Below are 25,884 nucleotides of genomic sequence, written 5' to 3'. Positions count from 1 at the left end.
ATGAGTATCACAGTTCTAGGACGGTTCAGAATCGGTAATAAAAAACCCGAAGTAGCTAAAGAGATATAAAATAAACGAAGCTAAAAGTTGCTGAGAAGAGCTACTAGTGGAGGGATATTCAAAATGGGGGGGGGGCAGCTTAGGGTTTTTATATAAACAAATTTATCCATCAAGACTAAACATTCTCAAAGATAAACACAATATAATCATACACAACGAGCTTTCACATCACATAGCACATTTCATATACTTGACCAGCTAAATAGATTGACAGTGGGCTATCGTGGACATGAACACACATTCCTAATGTAGTTTACAATTCGCTTCCAATTTAGAATAATTAAAATTAATATACAGGAAGAGTCTTAAATAAGTACAAATATTTTCAGAGCTGCAGGTAGATCTCGATAAAAGAAACACATGTTTTCTCTTTATCGTTTTTCAAATAAGCCCAAAATAAACCGAGTTGTTTTACTTACTAGAAATAAAAAAATATGTATTTTACGCCCATGTCACAAATTACCTATAACAGATGCGAAAGAAAGCGACTGCATCGGAAACCGTTCGGCAAACCCGACACGCCTATTGAGTGGTGTAAATACACCAGTCGTTTAGTCCGGAAACCCATGTTGTGTCGTCTTCGCTTGCTGGAGTGCCATAGTGCGTGGTTATATGTTTCTTTTTAAAAACGCGTGTAGGATTTTTGTTGAACTTTTGAACTGTTATTTCCAAGTTTTGGTAATTTGTATATCTTATTTAAAATGGGATATAAATGTGTTTATTTATAAGGAATAAAAGATATTTATAGTATAAAAAATTAATTTTTTTAACAAAATTTAATTAAAAATGTGACAAAATAGTTACCTTTCTATTTGTTCTATCGGACTTTTTTCGACTATATAAATCTTTATTTGTAAACTTTAATACATCAAATATTTTCAATCTAATAAATCATTTAATGATGTAAATAAGAGGAAATTTCTCACATGGGTGGTCAAATTTTATAGTTTTCATTATATCAAACAGCCTCTGAGAAATGTTTTCAACTCAAAATGCCTTTAATTATGTTTGACTACATCATTAAAAAGGGTCTTCAAATACATCAATGTGATATTTGTCTAAAATTTGCAAAAGAATCCGAATCTCTGGATAACTCGAAATTATTTACCCATTTAAAAGCCTTTGATCATGAAAGTGGAAAAATTTGTTCATTTTATTTACAGGCTGGAAAAATTATTTATATTAAATTTTGATGAGTTTTGCACTGAAGAAAACATTCAGAGGCTGTTTGATATAATGAAAACTATAGAATTTGACCACCCATGTGAGAAATTTCCTCTTATTTACATCATTAAATTATTTATTAGATTGAAAATATTTTATGCATTAAAGTTTACAAATAAAGATTTATATAGTCAAAAAAGTCCGATAGAACCAATAGAAAAGTAACTATTTTGTCACATCTTTAATTAAATTTTGTTAAAAAAATTAATTTTTTATTCTATAAATATCTTTTTTTTCCTAATCTCCTACGAACTGATATAATATGACGAGCAATCTATTAAATTACTGTGAGATTATATGCCTCGATAAAATATTGGTGCAGATTATTTTCACCCAAATAAATAATAACCCAAACTATACATTGATGCGGATTGTCTATGAACTCTTTCTGAAGGTACAGAAACCTGAACGCGTAATTCGGTGTTCTTTTAGCATCTGTTATAGGTAATTTGTGGTAGAACTTTAAGATCATATTTACTAATATAATGGAAATCAATGGTATCTCTTCTAGCAGCTTCATCTGCCATTGTGTTGCCAAGTATTTTAGTGTGGCTTTGGACCCATACAAACGTGAGTTTGTTTCCCTTTTCGCTGCACTCTCGAATAAGCATCTGAATTTTTTTGTTTCAGAGGATCATGGACAAATATGTCATTAATTTTAGACACGATCTCTGAAGAGTCAGAAATAATTAAAACTCTAGATTGATTCTATTCCTCGATGACATAGGATAAGGCTTTCCAGATCGCAAAATATTCTGTGAAGAAAGCTGAGGCTTCATGTCTCAAAGTCCATTGGAAAGCTGACCCGTTGGTAATAATTGCACATCCAGCCCCAGTTTGTGTTTTGGAGCCATCAGTATAAATAACAATTCTTTCGTTGTATAAGTCTAGTATTTTCTGGAACTTTTGTTGATATATTTCAGGCGATGTGTCTTGACGTTTTAGTTTGTTCAGTTCATAGTTCAGGTCTAATATTACTTCAGTTTCAGGTATTAGCCATGGAGGATTTTCGTAAGGGATTTCATTGATTATCATAGGCAGATGTTCTTCCATATGACGGGATAGCATTGTTTCTCTCACTATATGGCTAGGATTTGCTAATACCGAAGTGAGGTAGGATTGCGCTAGCTTCCTCCTTCTGTATTTAAGGGGCTCTATTCCCGCTTCAGCACATATAGGCTAGTTGCGGGGCTTGTGTAAAAAGCTCCAAGAGCTTGCCTTAAACATGCAAAGAGTAATAACTTTTCGCCCGTACCTGTATAAAACTACTGAGTAAAAAAATATACATTTACGACGTTTTTTATGTGAAAAAGATCTCTTGGTAAAAATCGCTACGAGTAATGGTTTTCGAAATATTTGGAATTGAAATTATCAATACCTGTCATCATTGACATAAATTAAACATGTTGACTAAATAGTTCTTAGACTGAAATCATAAAATTGAAATGTTTTTTGTGCCAAAAGTTCAACAGAAACTGTTTCTTATCAATTCTTGCAGAAAAATTTATGATTAATTTAAGAAAATAAAAATTTCCCAAATTTATTATTTCAGTGAAATAACGATCTACTCAACCTGTTTATTTTTCATCAATAATGACATGTATTGACTATTTCCATTCTAAATATCTTAAGAACAGTTGCTCATAGTGATTTTTAGAAAGAGATATTTTTTACGTAAAAAGTCACAGAGATGTATATTTTTTCACTCGGTAGTTTTATACAGGTACGGACAAAAAGTTATTACGCTTCAAAACAGTTAAAACACATGTAGGTGGCGCCCTCTACTAGTAAGAGTCATATTGACATCAAATTCCTTATATCAAAAAACTCCTAGATACCAATTTTCATTCAAATATTGACATTACTTCAGAAATTATTTGGAAAAAATCGAAATAAAAATGAAACTTCTACACCCTGTATCTTCAAAACTAAGCATTTGGGGACATACATTTATACGAACTTTTTTACTTATTTTTATATGCAGAATATGCTGCCGAAGTTTCCGGAATACAATTCGGACCACCTTGTATAACTGGTATAGTCTGTGAAACAAAAAACTTTGACAGTTCCCGCGGGCTTTTCCAGTGTTAATTTTATTAGGTTAGCAACTTGCGGCCATGCTGACGCAATGCCGTCTCTAATAGAACAGCGAAATTTATGACGTCACGCTAGTTAAATACTACGGATTAATAAATATGTTGTAGAATACATGGAAAACATAATAATTCCTCGTATTTTTGGTTTGTATTTTAAAAATGATATAGTTTACATGAAATATACATAATATACAGTTAATAAATACAATATATTAACCTATTTATAGTAATAAATACTTTCGCAAATAAACTACGAACCATACAAATGCAGCAAATGTTTTACAATATACAAATAATGAATAGGTACATAAGATAATGGGTAAAATATAAAATATATTTTAAATTTTGGGGTTTGAAAATCGATCTAATTTAACAAACAACATTCAATGTCTACTACTTACTATGACTGAAATCGTACTCCGTAGTCAATGTAGATAGTTTTAGTGAGTTTTATGTACGGTGGTTTTAGTATTAAGAATAATAATTTAAAAAAATACGTGGTCATCTTTTGACAAGTTTATATTAGTTTATTAATTGCAGTAAACATTATGTGGTGTGTGGTGATTTTATATGTAATTTTTTTGGATTATATTCGACATTATTTTTTTCATATGACAACACTGATAAAGGCTATGATGTTTTTTTTAAACCACTTTCTTTTAAACCAATAAAAATAATGAAAAAACAAATGAAAACTTAATCAGCGTTTTTCCCGAACCTAAATCCCAAGAAAATCAAAAATTTTAGAATAATTTTACATATAAAATGACAGCGATCATTATTTCATAGCCATCGCTGACGCCTTTTTTTCTGATATTGTATTATTTGCATTGATACTTGCAAAATATACATATACATTTTGTGAATGCAAATAATAATACATCACTATTAGTAGATATTGAATGTTTTTTGTTAAATTAGATCGATTTTCAAACCCCAAAATTTAAAATATATTTTACATTTTACCCATTATCTTATGTACCTATTTATTATTTGTATATTGTAAAACATTTGCTGCATTTGTATGGTTCATAGTTTATTTGCGAAAGTATTTATTACTATAAATAGGTTAATATATTGTATTTATTAACTGTATATTATGTATATTTCATGTAAACTATATCATTTTTAAAATACAAACCAAAAATACGAGGAATTATTATGTTTTCCATGTATTCTACAACATATTTATTAATCCTTAGTATCTCACTAGCGTGACGTCATAAATCTCGCTCCGAGGCTGTTCTATTAGAGACGGCATTGGTCTGATATTTAGAAATGTCAAAAGCTGATGACATTTTACTTTTGACAATTGTGTTGATTTTTGCAAGAAGAGGAAGAACTGTCGCTTGTTTTATTTTCCTTTTCTATTTCACGAAAGTAAAAAGAGTTACCTATCTGATTCGTCCAGGCACTCAATTTAAAGAATATCAGTAACTTTTTTGATAGAGGGATTTTACATTTGCCCTGTTGGTAAAAAATAACGGTCAAAATTCAAAGTTATTCATTTTATAGACTATATAGTGACTGGGATCATATTTGTATAAGATAAAAAAGGGGATAATTTTATTGAAATTTTATATGCTTGTGTAAATGCATAATAAGTAAAGAAATGTCCGGCTTTTTTATGAAAAATCAGGCTTTTTTTATACATTGTCCATCTGGCAACCCTACCGCTGCATCACCTTGATGTGGTGTTAAATTTTCAAAGTAGTTGTAAAAAAACACTTTGCCTACAAATTAAATATCGTAAAATATTTATTTGTTTCAGTTATTATTTCATTTAAGAAGTTTCATAAATGTATAGATTGATGATTTTATGATAGTAGATTAGGGTAATTAGATTTTTAATACTACGCCACTGCTTTTGAAAGTTAAAAATAGTCCCCTCCCCTCGGTTTTAGTTCGGAACATAACTGGTTAATCAGCGCGCCAATCAGAATTCGAGGCGTCCTCATCTAGGGATCTCTTTAGAGGGCAAAGAACTGACAACGTAGCCAAGTCTTAGTCATCGGATTGTAGGAAAAGTTCTTTAGTTTTTATAGTTTTTTTGTGTCAGTGTAGTGAACTTTGCATTACATTCTGATAGACTGATATTCGGGGACTTTTAAACATAAATATTTTCTTAAAATTAGAGGTAAGTGCAATAAACGATCATGAAATAATATGTTAAAAGAAACAGGCAGGCGGCCATGAGCCGTTTGCCGTTCACAGAAAGGGGACGCATAGTTTGGACGAGTCCATTTTAGGCAAGGGGAGGCCGTATATTCAAACCACTTATCTAGATGATTAGAATGGAATATTCGGTATCTTCGCGTTGTTAATGGTTCACATTCTAAGCGACAAAAACTGAGAACTGAATGTTTTTTTTATATACCTAATTAATAAAATAATAAGCCTAAGTAGTTTGGTAGGTAGGGACTGGAACATAATATTTGCCTTTAAATTAAGGCTTAAGTTAGCGAATACAATTATTTTACCGAGCTTTTTTACAAACTTATTAGATATGAGTAAATTTATGCTGTATTTAATTATAAAAATTAGCAATTTGTTCAGAGTTTTCCATCTCAGATTGGGAATTACCGAGTCTAGGTCATTACATTAGATATGTAGATGTAATAAAAATTTCCATACTATAACAAAGCATAACCTAATAACTTGAAATTAAACAAATGACAAATGTTAAAACGGAAAAACAAATGTTTATTAAATCCCACGACTAGTATATTTAAACATGATTTAAACTGTTTAAATTAGCAAATTTTTGACATGTCTAAGTATGTTATCTAAATAACACAATAGTTTTCTTAAAGGTTCATTCAAAACCTCGCAATTAGTGGATTCAATTACACTTTGTACTTTTTAGTTTACTATCATCTGCTCTCATTCCTAATATTTAAAAAAACACAATTAAAATAATAGAATATCCTAGCAACAGCTTGCGTTACTCAGTTGTATCCATAGAGACAGCCTAATATATTTAGCTTATAAAACAATCAAGTTTTGATTTCTAACCACAATTTCACTTGCCAGGAAGATAATCAAAGGCCAAAATGACATTTCTCACAAATTTTGAAGTATAATTCGTGGAAAAGTTAAAAGATTGATAACTTTTACTACTAATTGAAAATGCCTACCACTAATTTTGACGTTCTGAATGCTTACATTGAAATTAAAGGAACAAACTTCTACGCTAATTGAAACCACTAATTTATTCCACTACTTGCGAGGTTCTGAATGAAGATTATAAGATTGACAAATTTCTACTACCTTCATTTAGATTTAGATACTGTTATAGGTATTCTATGTCTATTTTTTTTCGCCAGGTTCGAAAGATGTTTTTAAAAAAGGTTCACCAAAGCAAAAATAACTATATACATATTTAAATTAAATAGTTTTTTCACGGGAAAGGAAGATTGCTATACAGATTAAAATATATTTTTGGAGTTAAATGGGGGTAAAATAATTTTAATCGCAGTAGGTACTGTATATAGATAGTAATTAAGAGAAACAGATCATATATACCGGGTGTTGCATCGTCGAGCGGGACATAGGAAATCCCATGTAAATTTTAATGGGGTCAATTATTGGCTTCCCTAATTATTTTAGAGAATGATTCTATTTAGGTTTATTGAAGAGCACTAAAACCCACATTCAAAAGAATAACTTTAGATATTTTTGATTAGCTCGTTTACGAGTTATCGCCGATTTCTTTTTAAATATTTCTCCTTTCTTATGGCCCTGTGTTTACTTATGAGCACCATCAGTCAAGGTAAAAGATAACTGTCAAATGAAGTTGTCATTTCAGAGATTTACCTATTTAGTGCTTTATTATTATTGAAAACTCATTCCTATATAACATCGGAAATCTTAAAGATGTATTCATAAATACAAATTAATATGAATTAAAGTAAAATAAAGTAATCAATTACAAGGTTAATTATAGTATTATTACAATATTCAATAACTTTTTAATTTAGGTACTATTAAATTGTTAGAACTTTAGGATTTAAGAAGATGTTCAAATATTCCTCCATCGACTGCTAGACAATAACCCAGGCGATCATAAAATGCTCTTCTTGCATTCGCTAGTTGGTAAACTCAAATTCTATTGCATTCGGCAGAAATAGCATTTTTTAACTCGTCTAGATTTGGGTATTTTTTATCCTTGTATATCCTGTTTTTTAAATGGCCCCAGAGAAAGAAATAATTTGGCGAAATACCAGGAGACCTTGCTGGCCAATTTACTGTATGATTTAGGCCAATAACGTTACCGTTAAAACTATTGTCTAAATATTCCCGAACAGCCAGGGTACTATGTGCCGGGCAGCCATCCATTTGGTACCAAACTTCCTGATTTTCCCTAGCGGCATCATGTAAAGCAGGTAAAATATGATTTTCGAGTAATTCCAAATAATATTCTGCAATTAAATTTCGCGTAAGAAATAATGGCCCGATAATATTGTGTCCGAATATCCCTGCCCAAACATTTACTTTCTGTGGATATTGCGTCCTTGTTTCGACAAACCTGTGTTGGTTTTCTTTGTTCCAATATCGATAATTTTGAACATTGGGTTCATTATTTAAGGTAAACGTGCATTCGTCAGTGAAACATATGTTTTTTAAAAATTCCCTATGCGTGTTTGCTCTTTCCATCATATCAAAACAAAACGCCTGCCGCCGTATTTCGTCCCCATCTCGTAGCTCTTGGTGCTTTTCATATTTGAAGGAATAGTATTTATGTCGTTTCAAAATTCGAAACGCTGTAGTGTGATCTATTCCTATTTCATCCTATGTGCTGATCTTTCCATCGTTCTCTTCCACGCAGAATAAAACTTCCAAGTCGGTATCATTTCTTGCATCTTCTCTTTGTTCCTGCCTTGCTTCACATCTGCAGTTATTTATTAGGGTACCTTTGGTCTCAAATCTCTGGATATTCATTTAATATAATTTCATACCATTTTTTAAATGGAAACTTATAATTTCATCAAACTAAAATTGTTAACTTAAAATAAAGATATTTCTTGAGAAAGAGGAACACTTACTGCGTTTAAATTTACAAATATTTTTATAATTGTATCATTTTTGCTTAAAATGAAAATAGGTATGCACAATAAATTCAAACAAATACGTTTGAAGATATTTGCATACTCAATCTAAGACATTGTTTTTTTGTGTGTCAGACGGTCAGTTTAAATTAGGTAATCAAAGCAATAGAATAATTTATTCAACGCTAAATTTTGGGTATTGGCTATTCCACGCTAGTTTCTTTGTCTAAAATTATTGCACATTGCAAGTGTATCAAAATTATGAATAATTCTGATTGACAGAGTTGTTATATCTAAAAGCTGCTTATAAGTTCATTTTTAGGGCAGTTTATTAAGATATCACGATGGAGAGTAAAATTATCTGGTTAAATAAAATAAAATAATAATAGTCTTTTAAACGAGGCTGATTTACGTCAACAAATAACTAAGTACCTAATAAGTGTAGAGTAGGTATATTATATTTTTAGAATGCCCATAACAAAAACATCAGTTTTAATCATATTTCGGCTGCACGGTTTGTACGTAAAAAATCTACAGAACTCGGCTTTCACCTTTTTGGATAAGTTAGTTATAAGATAACCAAGATACGAACGGGTCAAAAAATGCAACATTTTAAAATTCGCTCTGTATATCAGAAACAAAGAAGGCTACGACAAATCTGATGTGTGTAGCATCTTTAGTTTCATAATAAAGTAGCACAGTGATGTGAAAACCGCATCTTTTGATCTCTACTCATAAACGAGAAACCCCATAAAACACAGAAAAGGGGACACCCTGTACACAAGAGCTCTCCCTGCCTAATGTTTGTTTTGTGATCTGTCCCCATCTACCATCTAACCCTCGAAATCTTAGGTAGGTACCTACTAAAAATTTGACCTGAGAGAGCCGGGATTTCGTGTTTCTGATAGTTTGTTCTGCCTATAATGCACCGTATTCCTGTAGATGTTTCTACTATGTTAGAAGTAAAAAACATTACTCTACCATATTGGAAATAAAAATTACAGGCTAGTAAATAATATATAATACATGGCAATATTATTTTTCCTTTTAAACATTTAAGTGTTTTGTAGTGAAATTAAAAATTAAATCACTGTATGAAATTATGTCATAATATTAGCATGTAAAAGTAGTACTTATATTATATATATTATGTACCTACCTATTTTACGTTATTCTTGGTCTTATAACTTATGCTTCGAACCCTTCAAACTAATACTCGACAAATGTGGGTTAGTCGGATATGACCTTGGAAGCGAGATCTGATTATACTTGTATATGTTTGCCATGTTGCCGTTCGTGTATCTATTATTCTCTTCTAAAATTTCTTTTACATAAAGGTAATACTAGTATAATTTTTTGTTAATATTTTTTGTTTATTTCTCAACTTTACAAAAGGGTAATACTTTACAAAAGGGTAACACAGTGAGACTATAATCACCGAATATTTACTAAAGACAATTAAACTGTGCTATAATCTCTAATCACTGGCGGATCCACGGGGGGGGCTTCGGTAGCTCAAGCCGCCCCCTTGAATTCAGTCAAGTAATGCGCTATTATTAATTTATTTGGTCACAAACGACTCTGAAGTATGTACTTTGAGTAAAGTTTTGTGTCTAGCCCCTCCCCCCTCACGAATCCTGGATCCGCCCCTGTCTATAATCGCAGCTTTGAATAAACTTTGCGTTTTTGAACTTTGATTCGAATAAAAATAATACATACATTCAGGGGTGGATGGGCCATATGGGAAAACGGGAAAATTCCCGGTGGGCCGGTGGGAAGATGGGCGGGCCGGTCCCGGTCAGTGCCCAAAAAAAGATTGATTTCGCAAAAATTAAATGGTTAATCTTCTAACTAAAATTACGTAAGATTCTTAGTGACTGACTAACTAACTAATCAATTTGCATCAATATAATCGTTAGTTGCTTTTAAACACATAAACACCAATTTGTAAATAATTAGTAATTAGTAGTAAATTTGTAAAATAACTATTGTTAGATGTCTTCCTCTGAGACACTTATAATTTTAATAAACATCTGTTGTTTGTTGTTCCATTTGAAATGTTTTATTATACAAGGTGAGTTTATAAGTGCACCCTATTTATTGTGCTGCTTTGTGCAAATATTTTCAGGGCTGGTAGATATGAATAAAAGAAACATAATACATTCTCTTTACCGTGTTTCAAATAAGTCCAAAATAACCGAGTTATTAAAGTTTAAAAAATTTTGCCACCTAAATCTTTCTGTATTTGCATCTCTTTTTTTACCATAATATCAAATATTAAGAAACTATACCGTGGGAAAATTTGCGGTGAACAGGAAGTTCTAAAAATTTTTCTAAAATATACAGGAAAATTTAAACGTAAAAGCAGGATTTTCAACATCTTTTTTTCCAAAAAAAATCATAGACGTGTTCCTGGGGTCGAAATATAACCACTCTTGAAAATATTTGCACTTATTTAAGCAACGATGATGAGAATTATACCATTTAACTCGTATACATGACGAAGCTGCTGCTGTACGAGAAAAGAGAGAATTTCTTTTTACAATCTGTAAGAAAGTATATACCTGAAAAGCTAAAAATAATGCATTTCACAGAGGATTGGGCCAGCTGAACTGAATGAATCAGGAAGTCTTTCAAAACCGTGATTCTCTATGGAACTCATTGATGGAGAAAGTTTCTCAAAACCGTGATTCAAAATCGTAGCATATTCAAGATCAAATTAATTACCGTTATCGATAATGGAAATAAAACAGTAGTTAGAACCCTGTGAAACTGAGCGATTTTCTAGTAAAAATTCAGTCATGTCCGACTCGATATATTGATCTTTATTAAGACAATTTCAATATTTTTAAAAAATCGGAGGCAAAAGAGATTTTTTCGCCCTAGCGAAAATCACCCTTACTTGGGGAGATTTGATCCTTACCCAGGGTGTCCCAGAAATAAGTACAAGTATTTTAAGGGGATTAGATTTGGCCAAAAGAAACATTTTTTCTCTTTATCGTTTTTCAAGTAAGTCCAAAATTTTTTCTCTTTATCGTTTTTCAAGTAAGTCCAAAATAACCGAGTTATTTTACTTTGAAAATTTAAACAAAAAATGCTTTTTTGCTTAAATTTTGAGAACCACTAGATCTTTTCTATATTTTCTTTCATGTAAATTTAATCTACTACCTATGTTTCCAGATTATCAAGAAATTATGTTTTCTCAACTTAAAACTGAAAAAATTTCCAAAAATTTCTTCAAAAAATTCCAAATTTTCCCAAAAAAACTGATAGGCGTGTTTCTGAGGCCGAAATATACTACCAGATAAAATACTTGCACTTATTTCTGGGACACCCTGTATATTAATAAATCAAATATGTTTCTTCGTTATGGTCATTTTGTTTTTGTGGATTCGAACTGGTTGCCTGTTATTCCCGGGCCGGTTTCCACTTCCCCATCCACTCCTGCATACATTTATCTGTTTTTATACGTTAAAATGAAGTTATAGGTTTTAACTAATTTTCTATCGAGTTCAAAAAATTGGCGCCGGGAGACACGTATAGTCCCCCATACTAAAATAGTTTTAGTTTAGTTTCAAAGTAAAGGAATTTTTCCAATTTTGGTGACACGTACAACCGGCTTTATCTCAAAAACTACGGCTTCGACACACTTTGATATTATCTTAAGTTTTGTTTAAAATATATTTCCGTACATAAAAGTGAAAACCGCGTTTTGCTAGCTGTTTTGTTTCTGAGTTGGTTTAAACAATATTTCATATTTTTTTTATCTCAAAAACTGCGACTTTGTCTGATTTTAAGGTGTTACAAATTTTGCTGCAAATATTATTCCTAATCTTAAATTGAAAACCGCGTTTCGCTAGCTACTGTAATTTTGGAGTTACGATATTTTAAAAATTTTTGCCCCCTCCCATACCCCCTTAGCTCCCATACCCCCCCATACCCACCAAAAACTAATGGCCAGATTCTCGGGTGCCGCAGTATTTTTGTGCCAAATTTGGTTAAAATCGGTTCAGCGGTTTTTGAGTTATCGTGTTACAGACAGACACCATGAAAATATTTTGTAACTCATTTTGAGTTTGAGTAAACTCATTTTGAGTGAAATTAAAAAAACTTTTTTTTGTCGATCTTACCTGTTGGTATGGTCGGCTACAAAAGCAACATACCTACATTGTTTGTCATGTTATATGCAAAACAAATCTAAAATTAGATTGTCATTTTCAAATCAACTGACTCTGTTTTTTCGTTCATATTTAGTGATACTACCTTAATACAGTCATTTATACAGGGTCCGGCAATAGTGCGTCGGGCATCTGTAGCTCCTAGAATAAAAAACTTGAGAATTTCGTTTAAGTGCAAATCTAAAGTATGTACCAGGATGTATTTCAGGAAAATATGTAAACTTCTGTAGGGTGGCTCAAAAAAGTGTCAGTGGACCTGGATGATTTTTTTTTAAATGGAACACCCTGTATATTATTGCATTTTTGGCTTCCTTTCAGATCACTTTACATAACCCTAAGATATGAATAAATATATTTCTAGAGTTTTAGAGATATTAAAAAATAAATCAAAAATATATATTTTTCAGCCCTTCTTAAAAAGAATATTAAAAATACAGGAACTGTTCTGAAATCAAAAGTACATTAGGTATTTAGTTTAGGTGGTCTGTTCTTACTTTGCTATAAATATGGTAATCGTAAATCATACAGGATGTTCAATATTCTACGCCAAACTTTCTAAAATATAAAATATTTTTCTTTGTTTTTTTAAATGGAACACCCTGTATATTATTTTTTTATTAGATCGAGAGTTAAAAAATGAACATTTTTTGTATTTAGAGTATTTTAAAATTTTTAACGGTTTCGCAGATACATGCAGTATTATTTCATATGGCGCTGTCAATGGTAAAATACGAGAGAAAAATCATTGGGTGGCTTTGATAAAAATTTACTGTAGAAAATGCCATATGAAATATAAAACCGCAAATGTCTGCGAAACCGTTAAAATTTTTGAAATACTCTAAATACAAAAAATGTTAATTTTTTGATTCTCCGTTTATTGAAAAAATAATATACAGGGTGTTCCATTTAAAATAAACAAAGAAAAATTATTTTATATTTTAGAAAGTTTGGCGTAGAATTTTGAACATCCTGTATGATTTATGATTTTCATATTTATAACAAAGTAAGTACAGACCATCTGAAGTAAATACCTAAAATAGTCTTGATTTCAGAACAGTTCTTGTATTTTTAATAATTTTTTTAAGAAGGGCTGAAAAATATATATTTTTGATTTATTTTTTAATATCTCTGAAACTATCGAAATTTATTTATTCATATCTTAGGGTTATGTAAAGTGATCTGAAAGAAAGCCAAAAATGCAATAATATACAGGGTGTCCCATTTAAAAAAAATCATCCAGGTCCACTCACACTTTTGTGAGCCACCCTATAGAAGTTAAAATATTTTCCTGAAATACATTCTGGTACATACTTTAGGTTTGCACTTAAACAAAATTCTCAAGTTTTTTATTCTATTAATTCTATTCTAAATTATTCTATTCTAAATTAATGATATTTATTCATACTCCATGTTTACTTATTTTTCTGAAGCTACCACAACGTTTGGCCTTGATTGCTTCGTGCTATTTCACGAAATAGTACGATAAATATAAGCCCTAAGTTTCCTGAATTAGAGCGAGACGCGCCTTGTTTGTTTGTTTTTTATTGTTAATATGGGTATATTTCGTTCTATTTCGAGAAATGTGGGAACTCATTTTTAGGCTCAAGTTTCGTTTAGCCGAAATCAGTTACGTAGAATATCGGTTTATAGGATGATTCTATACAAGAAACTAGCACTACATAATTTGATTTTTGCCGCGGAAATTCTTTGTTTTTGAGAAAACTCGAATTTTTTATTTTTCTATTATTAACTAAAATTTAAAACTTTACGGTGCTTTTAATAGTTTTTTTCATTATAGAATGACGTAAAAACATTTAATATAAAGACGTGAACTAATTTTTTATTCGAAAATATATTTATCACAATAATTTTCATTGATTTTTCCGGGTTTAGAAGTGCCTAAATGTGATAGGAAGATAAAAATTACATATTTTTGTTTGATTAATAATTTGCTATAACTTTTCTATATAACTATTTCCGCGGAAATTTATCATAAGGGCGGTGTAATAGAAAATCTTCAATATTTTCCATAGTATTCTATAGTATTCTCATGAAGTTTTTCATAGTATTCTCAACTTTTTTGCATACTTTCGGTTTGGTTTCGTTTGGTTGTAGTTGGTTTTGTTGTAGTGGGTTTATTTGTTTTGGTTTGATTTGGTTGTTTTTTTAGGGTTTGGTTTGGTTTAGTTGTCGTTTTTATGCTTTATTGACAATTTTTTTTTTATTTTCGCATTTATTGACCATAGCGATATTAAGTTGATAAGAATAGATATTATTCATTGATCTGTGTCAAAGGTCGGGAAGAAGAACACTGCATAGTGGTGAAACAAGGCATTTCCGCGGATTTTCATTTTTGTATCGGTGCTTAAAAATAAGTCTACAATATAAAATAATATAATTTTTTTATTTATCTCATTTCGTTACTTCTAAACCGTATTCAAAAAAATGGCAACAGAGCATTTCCGCGGAATTTTATTTTCGTATTAATATTTACAAATACGTCTAAAATATGAAATAATATTAATTTTTCATGTATGTCATTTCGTTACTTTTAAACCGCATTCGAAAAATGGTGACGCATTTCCGCGGCAAAATTTTTTCAGTAATATACTCCCTGAGGTACCTAAATGGCAAAAAAAAGTTTTTTTCTTTTTTAACAGATTTCGGCTAAACGAAACTTGACCCCATTTTTATAACACGGGCATATATTTGAGTTTACTTCTGAACGTACTTCCAGAAATGTTTTGCGAAATGTTTCACGAGATATTTTCAGAAATATTTCCTAAAATATTTCGGGAATAGTGTAGAGACTGTTATAAGTTTTAACTAATCTTCTATCGAGTTCAAAAAAAAGGAACATACCTTTGATCTTTGATTATTATGTCATACACTCGAAAAAAAAATCGACAAGGAATGAAGATCGCTGTCATTTTTGTATTGTTTGTTATTTTAGATTTTTAGATGTAAAACAAATCTAAAATTATATGGTGAATATGATCGATCGTCATTTCCAAACCAACTTGAGAGTCGGTTTTTTAGATCATATTCAGTAGATACTAACTTAATACAATGATTTATAGGGTATATATTATGTTTAAAAAAACGGCATCAAACCAAGAAATGAAGATCGCTGAGATTTAGTATCGCTTTTCATTTTATGTATAAAACTATATGGTGAATGTCATATCAATCGTCATTTACCATACCAATTTGACTCTTTTTTCGATAATATAGTATCGTAGATACTTAATGCAATTTATAGAGTAGGTATGATTTCAATTTATGAATTGTGTGTAGAAAAATAATTGGACAAATAACAAAGAAAAACAATGGATATACTAGTTTCTCTGTTAAATGAAACATTGTCTTACACTTTTATAAGTGGTTTACCAATACATATGATCGAGAAAAAAACGGCGTCAAAAAAGGCTGGGGAATTACAGTCAATTAAGATAATTTTGGCTAGGTCAATCTCTAGACGTCATTTGCTGACCTAACCAAACTGACATGAAACTTTTCTAAAATTAACACTGACAGAGATATAGAAAGATTAAAAAAATATAGAACCCCCCCGTTTTCAGATATAAATATCTTTCCTCCAGTGTGCGACCCTGCTTATACTGCGCGTTTTTAAGTGACGGCAACGTTGCTAGTATAACAAGACACCCGAGTGTGTTGACCTGCAACTTGTTCGTAAATAATGTCTGGGTGTATTTACGTAGTATTCTCGGAACTGCTCTTGATTTCAACTGGTTTTTTGAAGAAGTGTGAGGAATTTTATAGATATTTAAGGAACTCATTAAATTATTTCCTTTTAAATTACATTTTGAAGTAAAATTTTAAGTTCTAGATGTAGCTAGGTAGATAAATAAATTAATGAAAAATATACCTATACACAATTTATTATTTACAGCTCGGCAAATGTTATTTGACATTAAATAGATAATACTTCAAAAATGGTTAAATTGGTGGTGCGCTGTTAAAAATGCGCCAATACAAAATCCTTCTTATCCAAACGTTATACAGGGTCTGGCAATACTGCCGTCCTAACAGAAAACGCAGTAACTCCAAAAAAAGGATTTCGAGAAAAATAGGTTTTACTGTTTGTTTATTGTTAGTTACCTTTTTGATAAAAAATTATACTTTTTTTAAGGAATATTAAAATATACCTAAATATTTTTTTGTATATTTGCCTAATTTTTATCCTATTTAATGACTGGTAAAAAATAATTTAACTAAATGCATTTTGGCTTAGCAGTTCAATTATGTTTATCTAGTTATTACTAAAGAATAATGCAGTAACTCAGGAATATTTGCCATTTTACTGTTAACATTTGCCGCTATTACGATAAATGAGAAAAAAGGTCACTTTTTTATTTTTAGCCTTTTTTGTAAAACTATACTAGGTATAATAATTTTAACTTTATTCCATAATTTGCTTTTTTAGTATCTTTATTTCCGGATTTCACTACTGAAAAGTTGAATAAATATGTATAACAATAAAAAATGAGCCCCAAACCACAGGTAATTTATGTACAGAAAAAAATATATTATTATACATATACTTAAATCGAAAAAGTAAATTTAATAAGTAATACATATTGCAATAACAATTAAAAATTATTCAAAGGAAGTATTTAAATCACTGACGTTATCAGCAACATCGATGTCATTCCAAAACTGCCTTCTTTCTTCTGTCGTAAGAGGGCATAATTTTTTTATTATGCCGTCCTTTTTTTCTTTACTTATTCCTCTCGGATTTGTTCGAGGAACTGGTTTCTGAATCCCGTCCCTTTCAGACTTAACCTTCAAAAACTTTAAAATTCTTGGAGTGGTTGAATCATAATTGGTAAAATATTGTAACCAATTTTTCCCCGCTCTGCAAACAGCATTGTTATTTCGGACAAATATGGTCGCGGCTCCGTTTTTTTTTATTTTGGCTTGGGAACTATGATCAAGCCAGTCGTAGAAGTGCCCGATTTCCATTTCAATTACCGTTACTTTTCCCGAATTGGCATTTTGTACGGCATTACTAAAATCTTTAAAATCGCATACGCTACCCTTATATTGCATAGAAAGTTCCACATGATGGTGGAAACTATCCGCGCTCATGTACGTATGCCCGGGCTCGAAATATTTGACCCATATTTTCTTTGCTTGTATGTCAGGACTGTTTACCATATAGATCAGAAAGGAAAAAAAATCAATTTTTATTTTGAGTTGAACAGTTATCCAGCCATAACGTAATATTTGCGAAATCCCGATTTTCCAAGAAGAAGGAATGGAAGGTACTTATAATATCTTCCTTTTTTCTTCCAGCAACACCTTCATGCCAAACAGCAGCTACTGGTTTTACACCAACTTGTTTTTTCCCGACAGGAACAAAGGATTCGTTAAAAGCAATTATACGTGGTGTAAATAAGGCCACTTTATATTGGTCTAACCTGGGGAGCATAATGACCTTTTGCAAATCTGCCGAGTAGCAAACTTCATCATTACTTCTTTCTTTTTCGGCTTCTTCTCTATGCATTTTTCTTGATTCTGCAGCCTTTTTATATGTACGCTGTAAGTTTTACACGTCTCACATTCCAGATCTATATTTTCTTTCGAGTGACCATGATTTTCAAATACCGTGCAGCACTCACACTCCTCATGTCCGAGTTTTGTAAAGGATATGTATTTAGCCTTAACTGCTAATCTGTGCAACTCGTAAAAGCACGTAAAGGTTGGATGTTTGCTCCGGAAATCTTTATACATTAATTCTAGAACAACAAAGTTACTGCAATTCAGGTTAAAAATATGTGACGTAGTTTTATGGTAATACAAATTATTTAAACAGTATATTTTAGAATACTGCATTTCTCTTTAGGAGTTATGTTTGCTGCATTTCTCAATAGTAATTACATGACGTGTCAGAGTTACTGCAATTTTATTTTTCAAATTTTGGGGGAACATTTTTTTTCGAAAAATCTGAGATAGCAGATTGATAGAAAATATGTTAAAGAGTACAAATCTACCAAAATCCCAAAATCGCTAAAATTCGAGTTGCTGCGTTTTCTGTTAGGACGGCAGAATAGTGCGTCGGGGCATATTTGGAATATATACCTTACCACAACGTCCCTTCGTGTTGAGTTCGTGTATACAATAAAAATATGCAATGCCGCGCATAGGTTTTCAAAATATACCTCATTGCAACATTTTTGTAAGGTATAATTTCAAGCAGCGCATTGTGCAATTCTGAGCTACTACCTATAATATACCCGCTTGTGACTGAAGAGTTGCAATTACGCTATAGAGGTAGATCGAGCTATTATAAGGATTAAGAGAAAAAAGAGAAAGTTGACATGAGGATAATAAAGAAGCGTTTTTACAAAAGAACTTTTTGTAATATGAAATAAAAATTAAAAGAACAAAACAAGTTCTAACCTAAATAAAACCTAATTTCAATTTAGCGTGCATTAGGGACATTCATTTCAATATTCTGTCCTAGGTTATGCTTCCGTTTCTTACTTGTAGATTATCCAAGAGTTCTTCGTTCTGTGTTAGATGGCCGCCGACCTTGATCCTAGATTTGGTTGTCCTTGCTCTGATGTATTTATTTTTTTAATTATTTTTGTAAATTTTGTAAGAGCTCTTAGATTGTGAAAAGTGTGTGAAGCATTGAATTTCAGTTTTGAACTCTGCAACTACATTTTTGTATTGGTCCGGAAATTCTATAGTAATTTCTTGTGAACATGACGAAGGATTGGCATCATGCTGTATTTGCTGCAGCGATGGTTCTTGTATGGAAGAGCACTGAGCAATGCCCAAATTATTGTCCTGTGTTTCATATAATTTCATATTCATGAAAAAAGCTTCATTTATATCATCCCCCATTGCAATTGTTGCTATATAGTAACATATTTAACACTTTTGTTCCTGTATAGGTAGACGAGGAGAATTGGGAAATACTACCCCGAACTTTTGTTCAATGTCACATAGGTGTTTGCAAAATCTTCCACATTTTCCAGCCTCGCAGTCGCAAATGACTACATCGATCCTGACCCTGTAAAAAGTATTTGAACTTGTCACTGATTCCACACTGTACTCAAAATCGTTAATTTTAGAGTAAAATAGTAATTTCACTCTAGGCTTATAACGTGTATCTTTAGGTTGCTTTTTTGCTGGCATCTGTAGCTCCTACACACAAAAAAAGAAATACTTCATTTATGTAAACATATTTTCTCAAATTTTTTTACTAAATTTAAGTAAACAGATACTTTTTTCAAGTATATATGTTTTGTTTAAATATATGCATTTGCTTAAAAGCAAAATAATAATTATTCAATATATTTTCTTAATTTAAAATAATATTTTTGTTTAGAAACTCTGATAGTATTAAATAAAGTTTTAAATATACTGCTTCCAAAATAAGTTACATACTCTATTTAAAATACTATTTCAATGAAATTTAAAAGGTTTTGATCAAGAAAAATAAAATATTATTTTAAGAATCTTATATACTTCATTTAAAACAAATCTTTGCTTTAATTGTTTAGTATAAAATAATAATATTCTCCAAATAAAAATAACCAAGGAATTAAAACACAGTTTTTCTTAAAATAATAGCTATTTATGTAACTAGTACCTAAAATGATGTTTTTTAGGACGAATCATTACTGTTTGCGGACGAGGCGTTAGCCGAGTCCGAAATAGTAGATGAGTCCTAAAAAACATAATTTAGGTACGTGTTACATACACTATTTTTTGTCATACGCTTTTTACAGTTTTTTAGAACGCATATTTGCAAATTTTCCATATTTGAAATTATAATGTTTGAAAAAGTTGGCTTATAAATTCATATCTTAGTAACGAGTTTGTTTATTTCATCGCATTTTGACATGTCATTCGAAATTTGTCACAAAATCACACAAATTCATCAACAATTTTAAAATGTTCCAAAATCCCGAACATATTGCTAATAAGGCCAAAGAGATCGTGTTGGATTTACTTCCTGTGAAGTCTCGTGCCATTTACCAGAAAGAATATGATGTTTTTAATGAATGGAAAGACAAAAATGGCGTATTCGTTGTAAATGAAGATGTATTGCTAAATTATTTCCACGAAAAAGTAAGTACCTAGGTACCTATTTAAAAGAGGCTTTTAAATTAAAATATTCTTAAATTACAGTCACAAACATTCAAACCATCGTCAATTTGGTCGAAATATTCCATGCTGAGAGCAGTGTTAAGTGTTAAAGAAGATATTTATATTGACAAATTTCCAAAACTTATTGCTTTTTGAAGAGGAATTCGGTTGGTTACGAGCCTAAAAAGTCTAAGGTTTTGTCCATAAAAGAGATCGGTGATTTTTGGCCACGGCTAGTGATGAAACTTATTTACTTACTAAGGTAAGTTTGCGATAATGATTTTTAAAATATATAGATGGTTTCTTATTCCATTGTATTTGATTTTTAGGTAGCTCTTGTCATTGGCCTTTGTGGAGCATGTAGAAGAGAAGAATTGTACTCTCTACGAGTGCAAGACATCATAGAAAAAGACAACAGCTGCCTTTTAGTTACCCTTGCGGATACAAAACTAATATCAAAAGAGTGTTTCCGGTGGTGAACGAAGGGAACGTTGTCAATCCAGTTGAGTTGTATAGAAAATATGCTTGTCTTAGGCCAAAAAATGTACCACATGATTATGTCTTGTTTGTGACTGTAATTTAAGAATATTTTAATTTAAAAGCCTCTTTTAAATAGGTACCTAGGTACTTACTTTAAACAAATAACTTAGCTTTTGATATTGTTAGTATTTAATAATTTAATTATAAATATATGTATAATTTTATGTGATTTTGTGACAAATTTCGAATGACAAAATAAAACAACCAAATAACGAATTTAGACATTTTAGTCCATAAAGGTTGCCATGACGACCTTTACGGCCTAGGCCGAAAAAGAAACATTTTACGGACTGAAATGAGTCCGTAAAATAGCTGTTTTTGGGAGCGTATGACAAAAAAATATTTTTTTTATTAATTTTGTCTTGAGAATTAGCAAATTTCATTTCACCCCTTCCCATCACTTGTTTTCTAAACCTGCTTAAGGCGGTATTTTATAGTTGAGTTGAACAGTTGATTGATGGGACGAGGTAGGGGTGTTGCATGGGTGTTGCTGTTGCGTTTGGTGCCGTGGTGCGATTAGTTATTAATTATGGAAAAAAAATTAGTATTTAAAAAGTAAGTAGAATACTATAATAGATTAAAAAAATTTAATACTCTTTTTACTCAGCTGAACTCGCTTTTAAATTTACATAAGCAAAAACTAAAAATTATTATTTTTTAGCCGACTTCAACAAGATGAGTACAATTCTTTGGCTGCTAAAATAGTTCTCCTTTTTCCCACAAAGCCAATGAGATTGTATTACTGTCCCCCTGTGAAAAGAGCATGTAATCCATTTCACAAGCCAGTTATGGCTAAGGGCAAACTAGTGAATCACTGCAGAAATATTTTATTTAGATCTGGTGATACCCAAAAACAAGGAAAAGGGGCACATGAAGATGACGACGAAGACTCTTTTAGTATTGTCCCGAAACAAAAAAAAAGATAATTTAGAAGGTATAGCAATAAAATAGTAAAATTTAGTTGAAATTAACAGAAAGCAATCATTTTTAGGTACATTTAAAGAAGAAATTGCATAGCTGCAACATAATACCGAGCCATGGAATAAAGTAATGGAATATTGGACTGGAACCTGGGAAGTTCGATCCACATCATGTGACATGTCATCCTCAGTGTCGCAATACCTTGAAAAATGACCAAACCAAACCAATGTTTATGCTGTACATACTAAAAATAAACTTTTAACAGAGATATTTTTGCCTTACTTCAAGAATTTTATTTTACTCAAATGAAACAAAAAGAAAATTGTTCGGAGAATTGAAAAGTCTCAAATTTAAAAATATATTTATTCAGACTAAGTAAAAACTTTTGTTGCTTCAATTCGTTCGTATCTTAAACCAAACTTTTACTAATATTCATTTTGAGAAATAAGTTACTCAAATGGAGATTGAATATACTTTGATCAAGAAAACCGTTATATAACTTCAAATTCGAGGCATTTCAAACAGAGTAAATGCAATTTTAATTGTAGAATTAGTTTATTTTCGCTTTAAAAGATTTGATATCTTAAAACAATAATCGTTTGTGTTTTAGATAGAGTAATAATAAATATTTAAATCTAAAATTTTTATTCTTGTTTTATAAAATTAATCATTCATTAGGAGAATATTGCAGCATTAAATTGATCATTCTAAATAATTAGTATAAATATATATTTCTTTGCGTATATACAAAGTTAAGATTTATTCTATTTGAGTATTAAATGTTTGAAATAAGAATATTCTTTTTTGTGTGTAGAATAAAAAACTTGAGACTTTTGTTTAGGTGCTTGAGACCTTTGTTTTAGTTTTTGCTAAAGTATGTACCAGGATGTATTTCCGGAAAATATTTTAACTTCTATAGGGTGGCTCAAAAAAGTGTGAGTGGATCTGGATGACTTTTCTTAAATGGAACACCCTGTATATTATTGTATTTTTGGCTTCTTTTCAGATCACTTTACATAATCTTAAGATAGGTATGAGTAAATCTATTTCGATAATTTTAGAGACATTAAAGAATATATCAAAAATATATATTTTTCAACTCTTCTTAAAAAAAATATTAAAAATACAAGAACTGTTCTGAAATCAAAATTATATTAGATATTTACTTTAGATGGCCTGTTATTACTTTGCTATAAATATGGTAATTCTAAATCATACAGTATGTTTAATATTTTAGGCCAAAGTTTCAAAAATATAAAATAATTTTTCTTCGTTTTTTTTTTTAATTGGAACACCCTGTATATTATTTTTTTATTAGATGGAGAATTAAAAAATGAACATTTTTTGTATTTAAAGTATTTCAAAATTTTTAATAGTTTTCCGGATACACGCAGTATTATTTCATATGGCGCTTTCAATAGTAAAATACGAGAGAAAAATCATTGGGTGGCTTTGATGAAAATTTACTGTGGAAAATGCCATATGAAATACAAAACCGGGAATATCTGCGAAACAGAAATTTTGAAATACTCTAAATACAAAAAATGTCCATTTTTTAATTCTCCATCTATTGAAAAAAAAAATACAGAGGGTGTTCCATTTAAAAAAAACGAAGAAACATTATTTTATATTTTAGAAAGTTTGGCGAAGAATTTTGAACATCCTATATGATTTACGATTTCCATATTTATAGCAAAGTAAGTACAGACCATCTAAAGTAAATATCAAATATAGTTTTGATTTCAGGACAGTTCTTGTATTATTAATAATTTTTTAAAGAAAGGCTGAAAAATATATAATTTTTATTTATTTATTAATATTTCTGAAATTATCAAAATATATTTACTCATGTCTTAGGAATATGTAAAGTGATCTGAAAGAAAGCCAAAAATGTAATAATATACAGGGTGTTGCATTTAAAAAAATAATCCCTATCCACTCACACTTTTTTGAGCCGCCCTATAGAAGTTAAAATATTTTCCGGAAATACTTCCTAGTACATAATTTATGTTTGTACTTAAACAAAATTCTCTTTAGTTTTATTTATTTATTCTAGGAGCTACAGATGCCCGACGCACTATTGCCGAACCCTGTATATCTCAATAAATATCTTATAATTAATTGCTTTTATGTATTGGTATATTCATTTGATCATTTAGAAATAGCTTTCATTGACCAATGCCAAGTAAAAATATAATTTTGATGTCAAGGCGAATTGTTGTGAACATACATTTAATATGGTTATATGTATATGTATATTCGACAAATTGTATAAAATATTATTTTTACCCTTATTCTACGGCTATGCCTAAAGAATTTAAGGTACGAAAAATACCATCAACATTATTATTCTTCTCAGAAAGATGGGTGATGCAAATAAACAGAACCATTACCTTAAGATGAAATTTGGAAGAAATAGTCATAAATAGTTGCATCATTTTTTAGTTTTCCTTTGTAATTCGTTTACTTTCAGACGCGATGTCTGGTTTCTATTTACTTAAGAAATGGTCATGTTTGTCCCTTTGCAAACCTACCTGAAAATATTATTAAGAAATAGTAGGTACGCCCGTGGATTTTCGGAGAGGGCATTCTCATAAAAGCACGGTCACAGAAGGGACCGGGGACATTCATAAAAATTTTTCATAGACGTAATACTTTAAATTTATATTTTGTATTAAAGTTTAAAAATAAAAAAGTAATAACAACTTAGTAAGAATTTAATTATAAAAAAAATAAAGAATAACATTCCCAACAAGTGGTGATACGAGTCAAATAGAGAACTACAACATTTGGTGGCAGCGACTACAAGATTGGTGACGACGGTGGTCCAATCCAGGATCACGACATTGGTGGCAGCGGTAAAAACTACCAAGGTTTCCTGAAGGTGCGCCAGACGCAGCAGAAAACCTACCAGTTTTTGGAAGAAGATAGAGGCAACGGGCAGTTCTTGAAGGTGCACCAAGAAGCAGCAAGAAGCCCGACACGAGACGTAGACATTGGGGACACTGAAGGAGCGCCAGACGCAGCAGCAAGTCTCCAGGGAAGCTTTTTGTTTTCACCAGATGATGACGGAAGTAAGTCTTTCATTTGTTTACTGTATTGTGACGCTACTGTTTTCTTCTGATTTTAGTTTAGTTAGATTTAAGTTAAGACAATAATAATTCTGGGCTGCAAATAACATAAAAAAAAAAAAAATATTGCTTAAAATTCGTAAATATTTTTTTCTCTCTTCAAACTAAAAATACATCTATAAAAATAAATAATAATTCTTAAACTAAAGTAATAAATCATTAATAAAATATATAATAATGGGAGGTAAAGACGCAACTGATGTTCTGAATTTAATAAATTCATTTGATGGTCAGGGTGACGCAAATTCACTCCAATTTTTCTTAAAAAAATTGTGATTCAATATTAAAAATTGTCAAAGTGGATCAAAAAAAATTACTAGTAGATTTAATTTTTTGGTACTAAATTAAAAGGGAAGGCACAAGAGGTAACACAATATAAACAGTTTCAAAATTGGGAAGAACTAAAAGATTTCTTATTAGAGCACTTTACTGATAAAACACCACCATCGCATTTTCTAACACAAATAATGAATATAAAGCAACATTTTAGGGAAACTGTAAAAGAATATGGCGATAGATTACAAATTCTCTTTAATAAATATAAAGAAACGTGTCACTT

At 30.7% G+C, this 25,884-nt stretch overlaps 1 protein-coding gene and 1 long non-coding RNA gene across 4 annotated transcripts in view; one reads left to right on the top strand and one right to left on the bottom strand.

The window, feature by feature from the left end:
* LOC115879531 (D-2-hydroxyglutarate dehydrogenase, mitochondrial-like) overlaps positions 1-25,884 on the bottom strand; it is a 186,491-nt gene that overhangs the window by 106,330 nt on the left and 54,277 nt on the right. The window contains exon 1 of one of the 3 annotated variants that reach the window (XM_030896413.1): positions 9,588-9,657. The exons of the other annotated variants lie outside the window; for them this stretch is intronic. The gene's annotated coding sequence lies outside the window, so the exon portion shown is untranslated. Of the gene's footprint in view, positions 1-9,587; positions 9,658-25,884 lie in introns of those variants that run through there. 3 annotated transcript variants of the gene reach the window in all.
* LOC115879533 lies at positions 22,056-22,475 on the top strand. The gene is made up of 2 exons (XR_004049728.1): positions 22,056-22,207; positions 22,265-22,475. It is a non-coding gene; the product is annotated as an uncharacterized LOC115879533 (long non-coding RNA).

This window comes from Sitophilus oryzae, unplaced genomic scaffold (assembly GCF_002938485.1).
Source record: "Sitophilus oryzae breed Bouriz unplaced genomic scaffold, Soryzae_2.0 scaffold_1582_pilon_pilon, whole genome shotgun sequence".
Classification (NCBI taxonomy): Eukaryota; Metazoa; Arthropoda; class Insecta; order Coleoptera; family Curculionidae; genus Sitophilus; species Sitophilus oryzae.
This window is presented reverse-complemented; position numbering and strand designations above follow the sequence as displayed.